This window comes from Miscanthus floridulus, chromosome 10 (genome assembly GCF_019320115.1).
Source record: "Miscanthus floridulus cultivar M001 chromosome 10, ASM1932011v1, whole genome shotgun sequence".
Classification (NCBI taxonomy): domain Eukaryota; kingdom Viridiplantae; phylum Streptophyta; class Magnoliopsida; order Poales; family Poaceae; genus Miscanthus; species Miscanthus floridulus.
The window spans coordinates 112,511,848-112,518,094 of record NC_089589.1 but is presented as its reverse complement, the minus strand read 5'-3'; positions in this window follow the sequence as shown (position 1 = coordinate 112,518,094).

The following is a 6,247-nucleotide window of genomic DNA, read 5'->3' as shown; positions in this document are numbered from 1 at the left end:
CTCAAGTGATGATGATGATAGTGATAATGACAAGACCACCAAGAAGAAGGCACTTGCAAGCATTGCTATCAATGAGAAGCCTTCTCTCTTCGACACTCCATCATGCTTCATGGCTAAGGCCACTAAGGTACAAATTTGTGATGATGGAAGTGATGATGAACATGATAATGAAAATGATAGTGATAGTGATGATGATGAACCTACTAAAGATAAATTATATGACATGCTAGAAGATGCTAAAGAACACTTTGACATTAAGAGAAGGGAATGCAAGAGCTTGAATAAGGAGGTAAAAGCCCTTAAGCAAGCCCTTAATGAGCTCAAAGCAACTCATGAGAGGCTAGAGGAAGCCCATGAGAAGCTTGGCAAGGCTCACAAAAGCTAGAAAAGGCTCATTCCTCTTTGCTTGATGAGCAAAATGAAAAGAAGCATGTTGAAACTTGCAATGTAGGCTTAACTTATGATATATTTGATGAATCATTATCTATGCCTATCATTGTTCCTCTCGCTAACCCTTCTTGTAGTACTTCTACTTCCATCTCATCTAGTAGTGATGGTTTCACTTGTGATATCTCACTAATGGTTGAGAATAAGAACCTAAAAAAGGAGGTCAATAAGCTCACTAACACCTTGGCTAAGGCCTATGGTGGTGAGGACCGCTTGCTTATGTGCTTTGATAGCCAAAGAGCTTCTCTCTACAAAGGGGGATTGGGCTATACCCCCAAGAAAGGCAAGGCGGCTTTTGCCCCTCACAAGACTAGTTTTATGAAGAACAATGGTCGATTTTGCACTAGTTACAAGTAAGTTGGTCATAAGAGCATGAGTGTAAGAACAAGAGTAAAAATGCTAATGTATCCTCAATTAAGATTAATTCTTTCTATGTGCTTACTAAGGGTACAAATGGTGTGAAGGCTAAGTTCATTGGTAAACCATGGATGGGCTCAAAGAAGAAAGTCATTTGGGTACCAAAGAGCTTAGTGACTAACCTTCAAGGACCCAAGCAAGTTTGGGTACCTAAAAAGAATGGATCTTCTTTTGTAGGTCAATTACAAAGCCAGAGGAAGGCATTAGGTTCTTGATAGTGGCTGCACTCAACACATGATCGGTGATGCAAGAATGTTCAACTCAATCAACACCAATGGCAAAGATGGTTATGATAGTATCACATTTGGTGATAATGGTAAAGGCAAGATCAAAGGGCTTGGTAAGATTGCAATATCCAATGACATGAGCATGTCCAATGTGTTGCTAGTAGAGAGCTTGAACTTCAATTTGCTATCCGTGGCTCAATTGTGTGATCTTGGATTCAAATGCATATTTAGGGTAGATGATGTAGAGATCATAAGTATAGATGGCTCTAACTTGATCTTGAAAGGCTTTAGATATGAGAATCTATACTTAGTTGATTTCAATGCTAGTGAAGCTAAATTATCTACATGCTTATTCACTAAGTCTATCATGGGTTGGTTATGACATAGAAGGCTTGGTCATGTTGGAATGAAACAATTGAATAGATTGATTAAGCATGACTTGGTTAGAGGCTTGAAAGATGTGTTTGAAAAGGATAAGCTTTGTAGCTCTTGTCAAGCCAAAAAACAAGTTGGAAACATCTATCCTAAGAAAAGCATGATGAGCACTAGTAAAGCATTTGAGTTATTGCACATGGACTTGTTTGGGCCAACTCAATACACTAGCATTGGTGGTAATAAATATGGCTTTATGATAATGGATGATTATACTAGATACACTTGGGTATTCTTTCTAGTGGACAAAAGTGAAGTGTTTGCAACATTTAAATCATTTGTCAAGGGCATTCACAATGAGTTTGAAACAACCCTCAAGAGAGTTAGAAGTGACAATGGTAGTGAGTTTAAGAGCACTAGAATTGATGAGTTGTGTGATGAATTTAGAATTAGACATCAATTCTCGGCCAAATACACTCCTCAATCAAATGACCTTGTTGAGAGGAAGAATAGAACACTCATTGTTATGGCAAGATCTATGCTTAGTGAGTACAATGTGAGTCAATTTTTTTGGGCCGAAGTTATCAACATGGCTTGCTATTGTAGCAACCGCCTCTATTGTCACCCATTGAAAGAGAAGACACCATATGAGCTCTTGAATGGTAGAAAGCCCAATATTGCATATTTTTGGGTCTTGCAAATGTTATATCTTAAAGAAAGGCACTAGATTGGGTAAGTTTGACAAGAAATGTAATGAAGGATTCCTACTTGGATACTCAACCACTAGCAAAGCATATAGAGTTTGAAATTTAGAAAGTGGTACTCTTGAGGAAGTTCATGATGTTGAATTTGATAAAACCAAGGGTTCACAAGTAGAGAATAAGAAATTGGAAGATGTTAGAGGCATTCAACTTTCAAATGCCATGAAGAATATGGATGTTGGTGAATTAAGGCCTAGGCAAGTGAATGATGAAGAAGATGATCAAGTGCAAGTGCTCTCTAACTCAAATGTGCAAGATGATACAAATTAAGCTAGTACAAGTGGCTCTCATGATAATGAATAAGATCAAGTGGCTAGTACATCATCTCAACCCAATGATCAAGCAAGTGCAAGCAATCAAGTTTCAATCCTCTAACCAACTAATATTGTAAGGGATCATCCATTGAACACTATCATTGGTGATATGTCTAGAGGTGTACAAACAAGATCAAGATTGGCTTCATTTTGTGAGTATTTCTCATTTGTGTCATCCATTGAACCAAAGAAGATAGATAACGCATTGAAGGATGTTGATTGGGTGAATGCTATGCATGAAGAATTGAATAACTTCACAAGAAATCAAGTATGGGAATTAACAGAGAGACCAAAAGGACACAATATGATTGGAACTAAATGGGTCTTTAGAAACAAGCAAGATCAAGATGGGATAGTAGTAAGGAACAAAGCAAGATTAGTAGCACAAGGCTATACACAAGTTGATGGTCTTGACTTTGGAGAAACATATGCCCCGGTTGCTAGATTGGAAGCAATTAGAATCTTGCTAGCCTATGCTTGTGCCCACAACATTAAGCTCTATCAAATGGATGTCAAGAGTGCATTTCTCAATGGTTACATAAATGAAGAAGTATATGTTGAGCAACCTCTTGGTTTTGAAGATGACAAGAAGCCCGATCATGTGTACAAGTTGAAGAAGGAATTGTATGATTTGAAGCAAGCACCTAGAGCATGGTATGAGAGATTAAGGGACTTCCTACTCTCTAAAGGGTTCATGATGGGCAAGGTTGACACCACTCTTTTCATCAAGAAGATTGGAAAAGATTTATTTGTATTGCAAATCTATGTTGATGACATCATATTTGGATCAACCAATCAAGACTTTTGTGATGAGTTTGGAAAGATGATAGCTAGTGAGTTTGAGATATCCATGATTGGAGAGTTAAGTTACTTCCTTGGTCTTCAAATCAAGCAATTGAAGAATGATACATTTTGTGAGTCAAGGCAAGTATATCAAGGACATAATCAAGAAGTTTGGCATGAGTGATAGTAAAGTCATTAGCACACCAATGGGAACAAATGGCAACTTGGATAGTGATGCAAGTGGCAATATGGTGGATAAAAAATAGTATCGATCTATGATTGGTAGCCTACTCTATGTGACCGCATCAAGGCTAGATGTCATGTTTAGTGTATGCATGTGTGCAAGATTTCAAGCCTCACCAAGAGAAAGTCATTTGAAGGCTACAAAGAGAATATTGAGGTACTTGAAGCATACACCAAATGTTGGTTTGTGGTATCCCATAGGAGTAAAGTTTGAGCTAGTTGGTTACTCCGACTCAGATTATACGGGATGCAAGGTTGAAAGGAAGAGCACCTCAGGCACATGTCAATTATTGGGAAGATCACTTGTTTCATGGTCATCAAAGAAGCAAAATAGTGTTGCATTATTAACCGCCGAAGCCGAATACATATCCGCTGGTAGTTGTTGTGCACAAATACTTTGGATGAAGGCCACTTTGAATGATTTTGGAATCAAGTTCAAGAAAGTGTCATTGCTATGTGACAATGAGAGTGCAATCATGTTGACCAACAATCTGGTTCAACATGCAAGAACAAAGCATATTGATGTCCGTCACCATTTCATAAGAGATCACCAACAAAAAGGGACATTTGCATTGAGAGTGTAGGCACTGAAGATCAACTTACCGATATATTCACCAAGCCATTGGATGAGAATAGATTTTGCAAGCTAAGGAATGAGTTGAACATATTGGATTTCTCAAATATGTGTTGATGCACCCTCCACTTATATGACATGCCTCTCCTTCGAACAATTTAAGGTAAAAGTTGATTGGCATGGCATACATCCTTACTAAGGACATATTTAGTGCATCTAGACATCTTTCACATTTAATAGGCCCATTCATGAAAATCAAAAAAATTTGATGATTATATGGTACCACTATTTCTTCTATGCTTATTTTGATCTAGTGGTAGCATATGACGTGTTTGTGGGCTTGTAAACCTAGTGTTTGATCTAGTAAATGAGCTCTAAGTGTTTAATTCAACATGGTACAAGATAACCCTTATTTGGAGGTATAATGGTGCACTTCAATTGGTATCACGCTTCAAAGGTCCATCTCTTATACCTTAGCATCATTTGGTAGACATTGTCCCCTATATTTCCTATCTAAGCATATGTGCAAGCTATAATCCAAACTCTTAGCACATATGTAGAGGGAGCAATTGCTACCATTTGGAGTTCATGAAACTTGTCCATATCCTTTACACATGGTAAATATGTTTAGGCAAGCAACATGGATTCGATTGAATTTCAATTCATATCTTTGTGAAAGGGTTGTCATCAATTACCAAAAAGAGGGAGATTGAAAGCTCTAGTTTGGTTTTGGTGAATTGATGAAACCCTAAGTGCTAACCTAGTTTATCAAGTGATCATGACATAGGTAGCACACTCCAAGTGGCGAAGCAAATGAAGATCATGACATGATGATGGCGATGCCTTGGTGATGATCAAGCGCTTGGACTTGAAAAGAAGAAAGAGAAAAACAAAAGGCTCAAGGCAAAGGTATAAATGGTAGGAGCTATTTTGTTTTGGTGATCGAGACACTTAGTGAGTGTGATCACATTTAGGATCGATAGCCATACTATTAAGAGGGGTGAAACTCGTATCGAAATGCGGTTATCAAAGTGCCACTAGATGCTCTAACTCATTGCATATGCATTTAGGATCTAGTGGAGTGCTAACACCCTTGAAAAGATGGAGGTCGCTGGATCCGACTCATTGATATGCATTTAGGATCCGACGGTGCCACCAGCGCCCTATACAGAAAAGATGGAGGTCACTGGAAGTGACCGGACGTTGGCCTCGGATGGACCGGCGCGTCCGATCAGTGGAAGCCACGAAGACGCTGGCGTCGGTCTCTGACCGGATGCTGGGTCACTTAGTGATCGGATGCTGGAAGGTTGCGTCCGATCCTGCTGACGTGGCAGCGCACTAGGGAGTCATCGTGTGACCGGACTCTGGGTGTGTCCGGTCGAGCATGAAAAGTTGTCTCTAGATGCTTACTAGAAACGACCGGACGCTGGGGTTCAGCATCCGGTCACTTTGAGCTGCTGTGTCCGGTCATCACTTGACCGTTGAGATCGAGCGATCAACATTTGAAGAGAGGGGACATGTGGCATGCATCGCGTGACCGGACGCTGAGGTCCAGCGTCCGGTCGATATGACCGGAGCGTCCGGTCACCCTGTGTTGTGTCCAGTGAAGGGGTACAACGGCTCTATTTCGTGGGGGCTTCTATTTAAGCCCTATGGCTGGCTCAAGGTCACCCACTTGGCCATTTGCATTGACATAGCTACCTTGTGAGCTTAGCGAAAGCCCTCCCACTCATCTCCATCATTAATTCATCATCTTTGTGAGATTGGGAGAGAATCCAAGTGCATTGCTTGAGTGATTGCATCTAGAGGCATTTGGTGTTCGTGTTTCGCTACGGGATTTGCTTGTTACTCTTGGTGGTTGCTGCCACCTAGATGGCTTGGAGCAGCGAGGATCATCGAGCGGAGGTTGGTGATAGTCTCCAGCTCCGATCGTGGTGATTGTGAGGGTTTCTTGATCTTTCCCCAGCGAAGAGCCAAAATGTACTCTAGTAAATTACTCATAGCTTGTGTGATCCTCATCTTTGTGTTGGTTGTGTGGCACCCGATTGAGGGTTTGGCGTGTGATGCCAATTAGCACATGAACCTCCAAGTGAGTGAATCTCCATAACG